A 12,318-nucleotide genomic window follows, 5' to 3' on the forward strand; every position below is an offset into this window, starting at 1 on the left:
AGACAAGGCACATCCACTGATCGCTCTTTTAATCCCAAGAAAGTTCTCTTAAAATGGTATCATCGGCGAGTAAGATGTTTCTTCTTTCTCTTCAATTGATCGTTCAATAGTTTCTTTTTTTTACTCTATTTAAAAGAGATTTAGCGAAAGATTAAGCGAAGTAAATAGAACTTGACTTATTTTTACATCATAGTAATTATAAACCGTGTAGCTTTACATAATAGTAGATATGAAATAAATAATTGTATAATATTTGAATCGCATAAATTTAAATAATAGATAGTTCTAGTACAAATTATTATGCTTTTATTTCACTTGTACTGTTGTGCATTATTTATTTTTAAATGGAAATAGTTGATAATTAATAACTATAAAAATTATAATTAATTAGTATATGTAATTAGAAATTATATCATATTTAATTACCTTAATGCAGTTTTAATATTTTTATCAATTTATTTTTTTTTTTTAATTACCTCTTATTAACGTACTGAATTCATTTTATATTTTAAACAATTATTAGTTTATATTTTCATTTAGAAAAAATTTCAAAAAAAGAATAAGTGATGAGTTCCTTTTGTTAGAAACAAATATATATAATATATATATATAATATATCCTCAAAACCAAAAAAAATTAATAAAATATTTCATTGATTAATTCTTTAAAAGTTAGGTTATCATATTTGTTATAACGGAAATCATAATATAGCAGAAATGATGAATATATTAGCATCATAATGATATATATACAATTTACATATTGGAATAATATAATAAGAATAAAAAATATAATATAAATGCATATAATAATAAATATGAAAAAAAAATGATACATATATGTATTTCATATGTTCATATTCCATAATATAAAAATAAGTAATAAACATTTTTTTTTTATTTTTAACTTCACATTATAATGGTAAAACTATATTTTATTATAAAATTGAATACATTGGCATTTTTTTAAAATCTTAATTTCAATAATTAATTTATTATATTTTACGTTTAACTGTTTAGGAACTTTTAGATTCCGTTATTGAAAAAATTTTAATAACTCTTTTCATAAAATAAGCCATTTTCGTTTAAAACGAAAATAGGCTTGTCTTTTTTAACAATCTCAATTATTTCAGATTCAATAATATTATAGATGCTCAGAAATATGAACATACTTAAAAAAAAATTAGTCATCAAATATATTTTTATAAGCTATTGAAATATATATTCTTGCCTCTCAGAAAGGTATAATAAAAAACGACGTAAAATTCATAGCACATTCAAAACGGACCGTAACTCTCGAAGGAATTAACTCGTTTCAATGTATACAAAACATTTCTACATTTTTGACATATTTATCAGACACTTTCAACAACAAGCGATAAAAAAAAGAACCTTTCTCGTCGTCGCTTCAATAAATAGCTCCAGAACAGGCGCAACAGGTTCCCTCTACATCTCGCGATTCGTCGCGTTTCAACACGGTCCCGTGGTAGGACCAGTGTAATATTAATTCGTTATGCTAATCGAAGAAACATTCCGTCGTAACGAGCTCTCGAAACCGCTGTCTTCTTTCCATACTCCCCCTCCCCCTATGGACGAATTCTCGCCGCGAATGTGTGTATCCGTTTTAAATGAATTAGACTCACGTACTCTCGCGAGGCGCTACGGAGCGTTCGAATAGCCTATAAATAACACGTTAGCGTAGAACGGCGTTAGGCCGGATTTTCAACGAAGGAGCGGCTTCGATCGAGCCGCGGCCACGGCTTGCATATCGATGCCACGGCGACCGCGCTCGCGTGTAAATATCTTGATTAACGAGGCCCTCATTTAGCCCTTGTCGAGGTGTTTACAGGAAGAGGAGGGGGAGAGGGACAGTTTGTTTGGCCACGAAAACATTGCGGCCAGTTCTCACGAGACGTATAAGATCGATTAAGGGAATACTTATGGACTCGAACTGTTGCTCGATGAATCGGAAAACCGTTTGACGAGGAACACGTTTCTTGCTGGATTTGTAATATGTACTCACTATGGTGAACGATTTCTTGAAATTAACCGACTTTTTGGACCGTTCGACGAGGGAAAATTCCTTCTTTATCGATTGACGGAACAAAGATTATAATCGCGATACGTTTCCATATGAAATTCATATTTATGAATTGATTTATTTTGAGAAGAAACAGCTTTTTCTTTTTTGTTTATTTATATTTTTACATTTTGCGATTTTGGTATTAGGTTTTAGTACTGTTTTCAAATTATACTTATATTGCACGTTGAAATAATTTATAATGAAATTATGGATCGTTTTCTGTCGATTGGGCCAAGTAATTAGAACTAAATGAAACTAGATGAAACTTAAGAAAGATACCATAAATTCTAGATAAGAGAATTTTAATTAATTAAAAATTAATTAATAATTAATATTCAATAGATTAAATATAATAAAGTTAAGTAAGAATAATATTGCATTTTTAAATATATTAAAATTTCTACTAATTTTCGAAAACATTGCGTTATTCCATTCTATTATTTCAACAAATAATCCAAGATTAGAAAGAAAATCAAGCTTTGGTCGGATGATTAAGAATGACCCTACAGGTTCGTTCTCAGGCAATCGTGGGGCTAAATATAAAGTCTCGCAAATGAACTACGACCCCGTGAAAACGTCGTTTAAAAGACTATATCCGTATGAACGAGGAGAATAACCCCGCACAACATGGGATTTCACGACTTTTCGCAGTAAGAAATTCTCTTGGCTCTTTTCGACGCTCGTTGCTCGACGCGTCCCTGGCAAGGTGCCAAACTCAACGAGATGAATTGTGGACAAGGTCCACAAAATTACCAGAAAATCGCTGAAATTGACAGTGTGTGTTTCTATTAGCGCCTCAAGTATCATAGATACTTATATCTCGAATATTAACCATTTCTTTTTTATCCAATATAAGTCAAAAATAGAAAAAGAAAAAAAAAGACAATTGTGTAAAAGCTTTTAAACAAAATGAGTGTTATGTAACGGAAAAAAATACCAACTTTTTGTCTTTATTCAAAATTAGAATATTTTTTCTACTTTAATAATCCAAAAGAATAAATTATTTATAAAACATATTATTTATAAAACATTCGATTATTTTAAATAATGGTAAAAAATAACCAATTAAAAAAAAATTTTTTTTTACAAATATATAGATTTCATTTTAAATTAAGAAGTACAACAATGAAAACGAAAAGAAATACATTTATATATTTACATTTATATATTTATTAATACATTTATATATTTTTTTTCATATTGTTGAGAAAATTTCTCAACGCAATATTCATTTATAAAAAAAATATTTCGAGAGCAACTTTTTAAACTTTTATATTTTCAAATATATTTGAATATTTGTAGAAACATTCATAATTCGATAATAGTATATCTGTTAAATAAATAAATAAATTTAAGAAAAGTAATTTCAGTGAAAATCATGAAAAAACATCTTTATATTTTTTTCTAATGAAATCTAAATACCACATAATATATCAAATGTTAAAATAATCTTCTAAATATATCATTATTTAAATAATATTATTTATGCTGAAGTAACATTAGCAAATAAGAATTAAAATTAAAATTTAATTCCAATAATTATTTGAACAAGAATTTATTTCAATCCTGCAATTAATATATTCACGATCTTTCTTCATCAATCTCCATTCATTATCTACTATTTAAATTTTTTCACGAATAAAACTACTTTTCCCGATTCCAACCATTCATCAATCATTCAACAGCCTATCAACCAATCCAAATTAATCAACAAAAAGCGTTACCAGCCTCTCAAACGAATTAATAACTCCATCGATAAACACCAACACACGTACTCCACCCACGCGTGACACCTGTCAACTCTTATTATACTCAATCGTTCCATCCACCTCTTCAATCGCTACCAACTGTTCTCCTGATCCATTTCCTCCTTTCCAGTAGAGCTTAAATCAAGAATAGATCCTACGGATACTCGGAGGGAAAAAAAATTCCCACTTTTCCCCGCTACGACTCGTTTTCTTTTCGTGGCCGCGTTTGAAGCGCGTGCCACGTCGCCCATATGGTTTCCTTTCCCCCTCGATCATCCTGCGGCTTGCTCACCGAGCCGGGGGAATAAATATCATAACCTGAAACCCTGTGGAAGTGTTAGACTCCCGACTTAATCCAAGGCAAAGCCGTGAAACTCGTCTCTCTCGGTATGTGTTGGTGTTTAGTCACTTCGAAATGGACGACACCTTGCTTATCCAGGGATTTTCGCGTCGATTAACGAAACTTTGAACTTCTGTTCGTGGAAATTTTGTCAATCGTTTGGTTAGCAAAAAGTTTGTCGATTTATTATTTGTTTAATATTTATATTTAACATTTATGCTATGTTAAATGTATGGATATTAAATATGATTTAAACTTAATATAGAATATAAATTAGAATATTTTGATAATTATTTTAGAAAAGGGATTCTCTCGTAAATTTTGATTTTTGGAGAGGAGATTTCGAACAATATTTTTATGAATAATCATCTTAGTCTTCAAGATAGTCTTCAAGATATTTGCAAAAAACTTTTCTTGAACTACGTTATGAGTTCATAGCATGAATTTTGATATAGGTGATTGTTTAATAACTGATTAACCACTTCAATCTGTTAAAAAAATAACTAATTAAAATTTCGAATAAAATAATAATTTTAAATAGTAAGTATTTGATTTGTCGTTTGACTGAATAAATATTAAATAAAAAATTATTAAAATAACTTTTTGAAATAATTTTATTTAACTTTACGTGTTAAAATTTTATCTGTTAAATCAATGTTTATATAATCTAATATAAAAATTGAATTATAGATTAAAAATGGATTATAGATTAGATTAAATTAGATTAGAAGACCATACCATACTTCTAAATAATTTCTTTTTTTTTTTTCCATTAATTTGATTGAATGAATGAATTGATGTAAAAGTTACATTAAATTTGTTACATTAAAAGGATTGATTTTATTATATAAAAAAAATTTTAATTATTTTAGAAATTAATTAATAGAAAATTTAAAGAAGATAAAAATATAATTTTATTTTAAAATATCTTTAAATTTTATATTGATTTAAATAATTTTAGAAAACAAATATAGTAAATACTCATTAAATATTATTTATGATATTGAAAATGATGGATTTTTATAAAAGGATTTTAGAAAACTAGAAAAATTTATGAATTTTCTTTCAAATTTTATTTATGTGGAAGACTTCCTTCTGACCTCTAGTTCTTAATTTTACATTAGAACAGAAGGGAAACCTAGCAGATGTTCCTGAGCAGCGCTTAGCTTGCCTCATTACCACAAGTTCCTGTTAATGAGCTTGCGACTCTTAATACTTCACCAGGCTTCCCTTCTTTTCCTACTAAGACGTAACGAAAGTTGCGATAAATACCAGTTAATCCGCAAAAATAAGTTGGAACATATGTTTGAATTCTTGTATTAATTAAAATCGATAACATCTTTTTTATTTTCCTTATATTAGGGAGAAAAGAAATAAAATATGAAAGTATATTAATCTTATTAATGTTATCATTACATATATTAACATTAATCTTTTGATAATGTCATTACATAAAGAAATTTAAAATAATAATTATTCTTTTATGATAAATTTTTTTAAAGTTAATTTTAATGTAAATAGTTTTTCATAAATTTTAATAATTACATTATGTATGATGTATAGTAACTAAAATGATCATAAATTTTTCATACATTTTCGAAGTTTCAAATTTTCATTTTTTAGCAAAATTTTTTGACAGAATTTAAAATTCGTTCGAAATTCATTTAATATTTTTTATTTTTATAACCCAATTAATATCACAATTTAATATACTTGTCTGAACAAAGAAAAATATTCCACATGATTTCCGAAATAAAATTTCAAACATTGAATTATTCAACTCGATACTAATATTTGATATAAAAAATTTATATATATTAGGTAATAAAGCGTGAAAGAAATTAAATAAATAAAAATGGAGGAATATCGATCAAGAAGACATTGTATAAGAATTTTATATATAAATAAGTGAATTAGTCAGAATTTCAAAAGAAAATCGGTCGTAACGAAGTAGAAGAAAGAAACGAGAGAAAGGAGCCGTCGAAGGCCGAAGGAATTTCAAGAAGATCCCAGATTCGCCGGCAGACGGGCCGTAGATAAAGATAGATGCGTCGGTTTCCGGCGTGTCGAGTTAACGACTCGAGTTTTATCTGTCGATCCTCCCTCCGTGTCCCTTGTTCCTCGCCGACTGTCAGCCCCGGAAAGCGTGGAAAGGGAATGGAACATACACGGTGAGAAAAACACCGAAGGAGAAATTAATAATAACTTAATTGGAGGACGGTGTGGAAAAACGGAAGGGATAAATGGTGAACACGACATAAAAATTTTATTCTATCGTTCCCTGAACCGAGATTTATAAAGATTAACTTCTCAAGTTTTGATATTATTTAAAAATTTTTTTTCAAAATATTAATGTTTTAAAAACCGATTTTTGTTATTTATATTTCTAAATTTCTTCTTCTATACTTTTATTATTTTTTAAAGATCTGTCTGTTTTTTTATATAATATAAAAATACATATATTATATATTTTTGTATTATATCATATTATTGCATTTCAAAATAATAAAGAGTTCAATGATTTGTAACACAATACAATTCAAAATGATTAATAGGATGAACATATCATGTCACAATATAAAATTTTATAAAAATCTATAACAATCTAATAACATGTGTAATCATTTTTTTGCAATACTTATTTTAATTTAGAATTTAATTTATTTTAAACAGATATAATAAGTAAAATGTAATAAAACTTTGTCAATATTTATCATAAAAAAAATCTTTTTCAAAAATTCAAAAATAATAACAATGAAACAACATTCATCCGTATATTTTAACCTCACAAGAAAAGAATAAAATTTTCACAAATAAAATAAAATAAAAAAAAAAATGAAATAAATCTTTGACAAAGGAGAAACAACTAAAGAGAGTTGGAAGAGAGACATTAGAAAGGAAAGAGATAACGCGATTCGACGGAAAAAAGGAAGAGAAAGAAAGAGGGAGAGAAAAGGAAGAGATAGAAGCGTACACTACGAGTCATCTGGCACTCAGCAGGATTCGAAATAGAATCGGTCTCATTCTCTCCTCCCTTGGCAAGTTATTTTCCATCTCTGTTGGTCATTCGTTAGGCAACGAGCGCGTAGAAAGCAATGGGCAAAAAGATGTCGAGCCGACGGGATGGACGATGTTTTCATTGTAATTATGTCCCCTGTCCCTTCTCACTGGTCTCGTGGCCGAGCTTTTTACGGCCCTGTACTAAGCAGCCTGTCAAAGCGTCCTAATTTTTGTTCCTTGGCTTCTCTACGACCCCATTTCAATTCATCGTGAACTTTGAAATGAAATTGGCCTATTTCTTGAAACGAAAGTATCTGATCGCTTTGGTTTTTTTTTTTGGTTTTTGCGGTCTTAGCAAAATTTATGGAAATTGTGATTTTAATTCAACTTTCTTTAACTTTCTTTCGTTGTTTTAACTTTCTATGAATATAAAATAAATTATGCTCGATTATGCTCTGATTCTATGGATCGTAAATGTTTCGATGTCACTTATAAAAAGAAATCAGAGATTTAAAAAGAGAGTTTTTTTAAAAAATTTGGAATATTCGGAATTTAAAAACGATATTATTAAATGAAAATTTTAAAAAATCTTAAGATTAAAAAAATTTGGATTTTTCTTAATTTAATTAAGAATATATTACTAACATTTCTCACAAAATTTTAAATTTCTAAAAATTTCAAAATAAGTTTATTTTCAAGAAATGTGAATTTTTGAAACTTTTGAAAAAAAAATCTTTGAAATTTGGAATTTATAATTATAATATAGAGATAATTTTCAAATAAATCAATGAATTTGAAATAAAAATAAAAATGAACTTAAATCAAAACTAATTTTACAAATCTTTATCATGAAAGAATTCACCGTTTTCAAGATAATATCTCAATGTTCAGAGAGAAACGAGACGGGTGAAGAAGTGTTTTCATAATTTTTCGGTGGCGACACATTGCGTATTGTATAACAAACCTGTTAACACAGGGCGGCCGCGTAAAGCAGGTAACGAGTAGGCAGTAATCGAGATCCGTGGACTCTAAGTAAAGTCAAACAGTCGTGTCGGTTGTCTTTGCTCAGCAAACTCGCGCCAGTGTGGAGCCAATATTTAGACAGGGACCGGCTCAAACATCGTAATACGCGTTAAAACGTTATGACACGCGCCAATTGCTGTCTCTATTCTCCGTGGCTCCATCTTTGTGCCTGTTGCTTTTAACGCCATATCATTTTATTATTCCTCGTAACACAGTAAAAACAAATACGATAAGCAATTAACGAGAAACAAGATAAATCTGAAAATATAATTTCTTCTTTTTTTTTTAAATTGTAATCCATTTCTTTCGTATTTCTTCATTATTTTCCTCGCGATTCATTTCGCGTTTAAATTATCACTTCTCTTCCATTGTCTGCCAACATTTGTTCCATTTGATAATTTATCTTCTAACAACTTTTTTTTTCCACATTTCGTTGATGTTTTCATTTTTTCACATATTCAAATCTTCCACATTATATTCTTTCCTTATATTTTCATTTGTCTATCTAAATATCTATTTTTTTTTTAATTTTTTTGAAATTTTCTATGGAATCCTTATTCTTGTTATAGAATATTAATTGAATTCTTTTAACAGGTTAAATACTGAATTCTTTATGTCGCTGATACGAAACTTAATTAATTAATCGAATAAATATGAAATTGATGAATATACTTTGGAAAATATTTAAGAATATGCAATGAATGGAAACCGGAAATCATTGACTTGAGCTACTGAATTTCAATTCATTAATTTTCTCATGATATAATGAACGTCCCCATAAAATCGTTCTTGTTGACACGAGGAGTAGAAACGCGTCTAGTTACTGAACCATACGTTCCCTGGATAAAAATTTATGACTGAAAAGAAGGGTGGACGTAAATATCAGGAATTTCTCTTGGAACACGTACTGGAATGCAGGAAACAGTCAAACAAGCTAATTTAAAGGCAGATGGTAAAATACCGATCCGTGATTTTAATGAACTTCTCTGACTTCTACGATCCCTTTATAAACGTTTTCACTTCAGAGTTTAAGATTGCGTTCTGTTTATCAAATGTTCATAAAAGTTACAATTTCTGAGAGATACAAGACATCAATTAAATATTTATATCTTACAAAATTGTTAAAAGAAATATTTTCTTCGAAAAAAAAAAAAAGAATTCTTCAATTTGTATACAATTAAATCTTTTCTAAAAATTAAATTAATATGTTGATGTACATAATATTTAACAGGAAAAAAAAAGAAAATACGATCTTCTTCAAATAACAATAAAATATTAATTTTTCCAATAATTTTCAAATTTTAACAAAATTATAATAGCAAAATTTACTCGTTCTCTCGAAAGTATCCAACTAAATACCAAAGAAATTCCACGAGTGTACGACCTTGGCAGTGAGTTACACGAAGGTTCTCGGTGGACACAAGGTCCTCTCAGCAAGTTTCCAATAAAGATCTCAGGCCACCTGACGGTCCTTTGTGAATCCTCGAAGAATCTCGGATCCTCGTAGAAAGAGAGAGGTGCTCGTAAAGAGGCACTAACGACTAAACTGTCGAGAGAAAATATCTTTGAAACTACGAGACACGCGCCATTTCCTGATGATTCGAGCGTGGCGAATGGTCGTCAGTCAAAACGCAAGCCGCTTTATTCTTGCGAGTTTCTGTATCCCCTTTGTCCTTTTTCACATCATGGATGAATAATAAAAACGGACTTCTTGGATCGCAATCGTGTAAAGATATTATCCCCTTGATTCTCGTCATATGACCGAATATGGAGAAATTTCTATTTTTATGCTTTATATTTAGTCGAAAGTATTCACGAAGATGAGAAATTATTTAAATTGTATTAAATGGACGAATAAAGAATTATTTTATTTCAGTTATTTTATTTTAATTCAGTAATTTGTTTAAGATAATGATCATAAGAATTTTTATTTTAATTAAAATTAATTTTTTTGACCTTTTTTTTTTTACAATTTTTGATATTCATTTTTATATTTAATTTTTTTTAATATATACTCATCAAAACTTTAAAAAAAGTTATAAAAGTTTTCGTCGTTGGAAATTCAAAGATAGAAAGATACATTCGAAATTAGTATGTAATAAATTATAATATATTGTAATATATAATTAGAACAAAATTGTTAATAAAATGCTTTATATTAGACAATAACATTTTTATAGTTAATTCGTCATCAGTAATTGGATGAAAATAAAATTGCACAAAAGGTGTACAAGCGTACCAGCGATAATTTTCAAAGATAAACAGGGTCAGTGGTATATGAGACACGCGTCATTTCTTGATATTTCATGCGTAACGAACGGTCCACGGTTTAGGATCGAAACTGTGGCGCGCTCTACTCGCAGTTCTTGGATTTATAAATGACTTCTTCTTATTCTCGATTTCTTGAGACACATCTTTGTCTAATTGAAAAAAAGGAAAAATTCGAACATAGATTTCAGGAACACGGTGGGAAACAAGCTCGGCCTTGCTAGAAGACACCTGTTCTTCTTTCTAGAAGATCCTGTTGACTAAGACAAAAATAGAATGTTTGACGAAGTGACATGCGCCATTTGTCGCGGCTTCGAGCGTGTCGTAATTTCATTCGTTAAACGAGCGTTTATTCTCTTTGTATTGTCCTTTCGGGATGATTAATCCCCTGGTTGAATTATGTCTCTGTTTCGAGAAAGCTTCTTTGCTTCTTTAATCGTTCATCAAAATGACAAACGTCGCTTTGAAGAAAGTTTAGTTTAGTTTTTCTTTGAAACAATTGGGATCTATTCTTTTTTGTAAATTTGAAAGTCTAGATTATTTTTTTGAAGGATATGATGTTCTTAATAAAATTTTAACAATGTGATTTTTAATGAAATTCTGCTTATTTTAATTTTTCGAGCTATAAATTTTTCTGCATGAATTGACTATAATAACTGTAAATTTAATATAATTTCAATCAACTTTTCAACTCTCAATTTTAAATTATAATAATTATAATATTTATAAAGATATTTTTTAATTTCTTTTTATTTTATCTCTTTTAAATCTAAAATAATGTAATGTATTGTAATTAACATGTTATTTGAAATATGTTAATTAGTTTTTTTGCAGACGAAGATTGCTTATTAATATTATAAATTTTCTTATCAATTTTGAACATAAAATATCAATAAAATGAAACCTCGTATTGATATAAGAAAAAAAAAAATACATTATTAAGTAGTAATTAATTTTAAAATTATAAATAAAATAATATTAATAATCATACTATCATTTATTAAATATTCATATAGATACATACATGAACTGTATGTATCTTTTTAATCAAGAAATGAATATTTTAAAAAGTTTACATAAAATATAGATCTATTAAATAAAGTGTATTGACATTTTAAAAAGAATCCTAAAAAATTTCTAAAATATCTTCTATTCTCAATAAAATTCCATTACATTTTATTGAAAATAATAGATTTTAAATAAATTATTATATATATTATATATATTTTTTAATATATCATTCTTAATATATATTTTTATCGTTGATATTTTCTCATATTGTTTAATTCCAATTTGCAAAAATGCACTGTATAATTATAAACTTTTTCTTTCATATAGAAATTTCATATAGAAATTTATTTTCTATTAATATTTATAAAGATATTTTTTAATTTCTTTTTATTTTATCTCTTTTAAATCTAAAATAATTAAAACTAAGAGTTACATCCAATTAAACAATTTTATCATTTTAAGATTTACTTTAAAATAATAAGATCATAAAATAATATTATTCCATATGAGACAATTGAAATTCTTATCTCGAATAATTTTAAAATAACAACCTCAAATAATTAATAAAATTTTTACCCCAAACAATAGCAAAGATTTTATAACTTTTGAACGAGAATATTATCTCATAGATAGAATCCTTTTCTCCAGAATTAGAAATATAGACACATATGATCATTTATAAATTTAAAATTTCTTTTCATTCCAGATTGTCCAGCAGCACGACGGCGATCGGCAGTGCAGCCACCGGTGGCGGTGGCGGAGCGAATAGCGGTGCGAGTGGTGGAGGTGGCGGTGGCAGTGGGGGCGGAGGTGGAGGGGCAGCCGGCAACGGGACTTCCGGCGGTG

General features: G+C 28.1%; 1 protein-coding gene across 1 annotated transcript in view; it reads left to right on the forward strand.

Annotated features, from left to right (window-relative positions):
* The window catches only part of LOC102672040 (transcriptional activator cubitus interruptus-like), an 87,028-nt gene that overhangs the window by 47,572 nt on the left and 27,138 nt on the right, over positions 1-12,318 (forward strand). The window contains exon 2 of the mRNA XM_006624056.2: positions 12,179-12,318. The gene's annotated coding sequence lies outside the window, so the exon portion shown is untranslated. The remainder of the gene's footprint in view (positions 1-12,178) is intronic.

The sequence above is a fragment of the Apis dorsata genome, unplaced genomic scaffold, assembly GCF_000469605.1.
Source record: "Apis dorsata unplaced genomic scaffold, Apis dorsata 1.3 scaffold_989, whole genome shotgun sequence".
Classification (NCBI taxonomy): domain Eukaryota; kingdom Metazoa; phylum Arthropoda; class Insecta; order Hymenoptera; family Apidae; genus Apis; species Apis dorsata.